Consider the following 6,218-nt stretch of genomic DNA (forward strand, 5'->3'; position numbering starts at 1 on the left):
AATCTTTTAATTAAAAAGTTATCCACAGTCCATTTACAATTATCTAGACTACAGGGCTTATATTAAAAGGCAGGTGGGTCAAATGATGCCATTTTTATTTGAATTTCTAGCCATGCCTCATGGGTAGTACATCTAGAGAAGCTGCCTTCAATCTTTTCAGAGGATCCATTTTTACCCAAACATGTAACATTGCCCAAATTCTTTCCAGATTCTTTTGCCAACTTGTTGAAAAGCAGTATACTATTAAAAGTTTTAATAATAGTACATGTTCATTCCTTCCCTTCACTTTTTCTTTGGTGTCACTAGTGCAAACAGCCCCAAATGGGGATGCAATCCAACTGTGGCCTACAATCACGAGCTGAACAAAACCAATGATCTCTAGAGCACAAGATGCACAATTGGGGGTACATGAGCTGAATCCAGGCTCCACAGCTTCATGAAGGCTCAATCTGGCCTCTACTGTATCCAGTCCTCAGCAACTATATCACATTCTGTATAGGACTTAGTTAAAAAAAATTGCTTGCAACATTCAACATTTTACCTTTAATAGAGACATAGAGTCTGTGTTTCATACACATTTTATTGTATGATTATCACTGTCTCATATCCCTTGTATCACTGTCTTATTCATATTCTGTTACTCTAAAGACCTATCAGAAGGGACATTCCATTCCTTGTTCCAATGATTACATCACACCAATTGATGGCATGTGTTCTTTATCTGTAAAGCTCGTACTGCATGGTTATGTGTACTTTATTACAACATCTTCCTGTCCTTGAGGATGGCAGAGATTTCTAGCTCTACTATCCGGAGAACAGAGGTTCCTGAGTATTCAGAAGTTAGCAGTCCATCAATCATATTACAAAGCAAAAAGTTCAATCACGGCTGGAACTGTCACCAAAACCAGAAGTACACATTATAATGTTTACCAGTCTTCACAAGCTTGATGCATCCTGAAAATAATTGCTGCATTTAGGAAGCAGTCCTCTTCCTACAGATTAGCAGGTGTAAGCAAAATACAAGTGATCATTGACAGATCACTTCCTCCATTTTCAAATGGATGGCAACAATGGCTATTTTCTCTTCTGCTTACCTGTCAAAGGAAAGTGAGTGCATACTGTTTGAGCAGTGTGCCTAAGAAAAGACTTCAGTACCTACCTTTTCTTTGAGAATGTTCCTCCAGTTTGGGAACTCTGAAAAAGAGGCTGGGAGGCCTTCACATGCTGAAACTGTCCTCCAGTGTAGTCTAGCCATGTGTATAGCTCAAAAAGAGTGTGGTGGAGCCAGCCATGTAAAAATCCATTACAAATTCAGGAAACCATTCACAAAAAGGCACAAAAAAACAAACATAGCTGATGACAACAGCAGATTTATGAACAATGGCTTTCCTGAAGAGAAACTATGGCATCCATGCTTTCTAGTTGCCCCTAAAGACTGTCTCTTCAAAGAATCTACTTCATTTGAGTGACTGCCTTTATTTTATGCCCTGTTATGTCCTTTAAACTTTGTAGCATTGGCTTACCCAGAAAATATTCCAAACAAGGATGATCTAGAAAGGTAACATTAGTAGAAAGGCAAAGGGCATTTCTAAATGCAAAAATTAAATAAACACTAGCACACATGTCTTCAATGATGATTTTCCTGCAATGTACTATGTAGGCAGACTATTTGAACAAAACTCTCAAAATAAAAGTTAGGCTCTTTAGGGCCTAGTCTTATCCAACTTTCCAGCACTGATGCAGCTGCACCAATGGGGCATGCAGTGCATTTTGCAGTGGATCATAGGAGTCATGAGAATCTCCTTAAAGGAACATTTTTTTCCCTTACCTTAGGGCTGTATTGCAGACACATTGGTGCTGGAAAATTGGATAGGACTGGGCCCTACATGCATTTTTGGTATTTTGTCTTACATTGTATAATATTTTCCTTTGGGCACTTTGAATATGGTCTCACAAAAAGTAGTAGAATAAAAATCAGCTCAAAAAAATGGGACACTTCTACTGAAAACAAAGAGGCTTACTTCAAGTATATTTGTACAGGGTTGAATAATAATAGGGCCAAACTGTACAATACAATAAATGAAAAATATGGCTCAGAGTATGTTCTTTAAAGTACAGGTGGGGGGAATACAAAATAGGGTGGAACCAGAATAGGAATACGATGGCTCTAACACTTTGCACCCACAATTCTGGTCCTGGCTGCACACTCTTCAGCATTATTTTATTTATAGAAAAAGTTTCCAGTGGCTTTCAACAGAAGCTTACTTCCAATACAAATAACACAGGGGAGAGGGCTCAGTTTAAACTGGAACAGCAGCAGTGTAAAATGCTAAAACTTTCCAGCTCTCCACCACAGTTCCATTTCATTCCATACCTCCCCCGTGTATTACTTTAAAACACCCACACACACACTTGACCATGTTACTAACTAATTGTAACATGGTTTAGCCCTTACAGCCCAATCCAATGTTACTTCCTGCACGGTGATGCAGCAGCACCAACTAGATGTTTGCTTCATCACGTGGAGGTAGTTTTTGCCTTTGAAGGCCTCCTCAGGAATAAATATTCTCTTGCCCTGGGGCTTACCTGGTGTCTGATGGCCTGGTAGACCTACTTTGACCTGTGCCAGCAATATAACTGGTACAAGTCTGTGTGGACCCGTCAAGGCAGATCAAGCCAGTAAAGGGGACTTGGATTTGGCAGACAATGCTGCCACCAAACTAGCTCTTTCCCAATCCCAATCCCAATCCACCCTCCCCACTCCTGTTGCTCCCCCATTCTGCCCACAACCACCTCACTCTGACCCTCTGTGCAACCTTACCTGGGGCAGCTGGTATCTGGAATCTGCTGTTTCATGGAACTGGCTGCTTGCGGCTTCCGGTGGCAGCCAGTCAGCATGCTCCAGTGTGTTGTGTTTTGCAGTTACTGGAAAGCTCCTTGCACTGCTTGAACACCGATGGGTGCCAATCATTTTAGGATTGGGCCATTAGTGTACTTAGCATGTTTCCTATGTTCAAAGTTCCACATGTACATCATCACTGTAATGCTTACAACAGCTAAGTAACACAGGCCTGTATTGTTGTTGTTATTGTATGGAAGGCAGAGACCAATGAATAGTATTTTCTCTCAACAGATGAGTTCATGGTTGAGATTTAAACTAGAGGGTTTCAATTCACAGTTCAAGCTATAAATCATAACACTACAGGTACAGTAATCTGCAAAAAATTATGCTACGATAAACCAATTATCTTCAAGATACTATAGCAATTTTTGAGTTCACAAAGGTTTTGTTTTTTTTAGTTGCATTTAGAATTCTGTTAGCCATCTCAGCACCTCTTAGTGAGCTTTCAGATATGCCACAATCATTTCTCTTCTTCATTTCCTGCAGAAAAATGTGTTCAGTTTTCAGTGTGTTTGTTTATGCCAGCAAGAGAGGGAGTTCTGCTTGCCTTTGTGTGGGAGAAATTACTGACAGGAAATTAAGTTAAAAAAATTAGCTCTGCATTCTACGGAAAGGTCTGTGATGCTTCCCATCTCCCACTGGAGAGAATTGTCTAGTCTTGATCCAGGTTTCTGTCAAAAGTCCTATTATTTGTACTCAGCAAGAGAAAGCTTTCTATTGAGTGACATTTACCTATTCCACAGGACAATAGCCGTTGTCACTTCTGAAAGAGATTATAGATTTCTGGTATTTAAGGATTATTTCTTGAATGCTTAAGAGTATCAGCACGGAGACCTTAAAAGTGAACTCTGAATTCAAAAGAGAACCTGTAAGGAGATAGGACTACAGGAACAGCATGTTGAACATGACCTGCATTGTTAAACAGATGGTTTCTTAAATTTTACACAAGGTGGCTTATGTGATCTCTCCCAGAAGAATTGCTCAGGATATTATCTATATACTATTAAAATATTCAGAGCAGAGTACTTCACATAACTGAACATAAAGGAGCATATCTTGCTACCCTCTTACCTCAGAGGTTACTGCATTCTGTTCTGCTATCAGAAGGTGACACTACTATTATGTGGCTAGGAAAGATCACACAGCAAGTCTGCTGAAACAATAAGCGAGTTCAACCAGTTCACAACTTACAGCTGTTATGTGATGTCACTTCAGGTTGTACAATATAAGGAGCTCCTATCATGCTCACATTGCAGTTAGGGCAACTTTTGCTATACCAGAAAAAAGGATTTATGCTAGTATTAAGAAAATCACTGCAGCATACTAGTCCACTAAATGACGGGAGCCTTGCCTGCTGGGCAATCACAGCAAAGAGCTCCTAACTCTTATGGAACAAGTAAGAGCTGAGCTGAGCTAGATGAACTGAAGAAAAGATTAGAATTTAACTTAAACCTTCAGGAACATTGCAGACAAGTCTCACTCCCAAGCTGTCCCTCCTATATTAATGGAAAAAAACAAGAGTTTTCGGGCAGAAGCTTATTATACTGTGAAGTCAAAAACAGTTCCAAGAAATCCCTTCTTCTTGGACTATACACCTGTGTAGGTGGGTGGGTCCTCATAGTAAGAGAGTCTTCCTTTTCTCTACATCTAGTACAATTCTGGCTAACCAGATGATAAATCTTCTCTAAGAGTATAAGAATGCAATGTCATCCAACACTGGGGGGCTTGTGTTTCAGAGCAAACAAAATAGACCTTCATATGATATATGGTTAACCCGTGTAATCCATTGCCACAAGATACAATAATGGCCACTTCTAGTGGTGGCTTTTTAAAAGCATTAGTAAAATTCATTGTGAAGGACTGTTAGTCAAGCCAGCTTAAAATGGGGCCATCATATTCAATATGCAAGGCATCTGGCTAGTCACTACTGGAGATGTAAAGCGTTTCTTATTATTTCTAAAACGCACTTTGCAAGCAATTCTGGCAAAATGTGACAAGAAGCGTCCCACTGGTGTTGTCATTCTCAGGGTACAATCCCATCCAACTTTCCAGCACTGGTGTAGCCACAATGCCACCCCAAGGTAAGGGAACATATGCTCCCACACTATGAGGAGGCCTCTGTGACTGCCTCCCCACCACAGGATGCAATGCATGTCCCATTGGCACAACGGCATTGGCACTGGAAAACTGGATCAGATTGGGCCCTTAGTAATATGGATAGATCATTCTATCAAGAACTTCTGAAGCAAGAAAATCTGGATCAGGGCCTGTATAGCCCAGGAAAAAAAAAATGTAAAGGTTGCCCTTGAGAGAAACCAGAGACTAGTGTTTATGAATGCTTAGAAAGGAAAGGGCATTTAAGAAGAGGGAGACTGAAGGGGAATATGTCAGGGAAATAAACCTCAGCATGACCAGATATCATGACCACAAAAGAAGACAAGGCACCCCAAAATGTAGGGCATCCAAGAAAAATGTAGGACATGACAAAACACAAGCTAAAAGTACTCATGTATTGATTTCATGCGGTTAATTTAGGGCCCAAACCTATGAATTTTCCAGTGCCAGTGCTGCTGTGCCAATGAGGTATGCACTTCTTCCTGTGTTGGGAAGGCAATCTCAGAGACCTCCTCATGGTGTGGGAACATTTGTTTCCTTATCTTGGGTCTGCATTGCAGCTGCACCGGTGCTGGAAAGTTGGATAGGACTGGGCCCTTAAACACTATATTACTTTTTATTAAATGCAAAACTATATTACATACAACTTATTAACTACAAGTAGGCTCTGCTCAAAGTGAAAAGGAGGACATTTAAGCTTTTTCCAGGACACAAGACTAAAAAGAGGACATGTCCTGGAAAAAGATGACAACTTGTCACCCTGCATACACTTCCTTGTTATCTATAAGAAGAAAGGGGAAGGAGAAGGCTGGAGGGCTCCCCTTGCAAGAAGGTTAACTTGACTGCCATGCAGAAGCCAAAGAATGGAGCTGCCTAGAAAACCATGGAGGATATTTTACAACTGGAAAGGCTTTCTGCCTGGTGGTGGTAGAGAGAAACATACTGGGAACCCAATCCTAGGCATGTCTACTCAGAAGTAAGTCCCATTATGGTCAATGGGGCTTCCTCCCAGGAAAGTGTGGCTAGGATTGTAGCCTCACTCAGAGCCCAATCCTACACATGTCTACTCAGGAGTAGGGCCCATTGACCAGGGCTTCCTCCCAGGGGCTTCCTCCCAGGAAAGTGTGGCTAGGATTGTTGGTCAGCCAACCAGGACCCTGAAGTCAAGATGGTGCTTCCAAGTTTTGGGCAGATCCGTGGG

This window comes from Tiliqua scincoides, chromosome 1 (assembly GCF_035046505.1).
Source record: "Tiliqua scincoides isolate rTilSci1 chromosome 1, rTilSci1.hap2, whole genome shotgun sequence".
NCBI lineage: Eukaryota > Metazoa > Chordata > Lepidosauria > Squamata > Scincidae > Tiliqua > Tiliqua scincoides.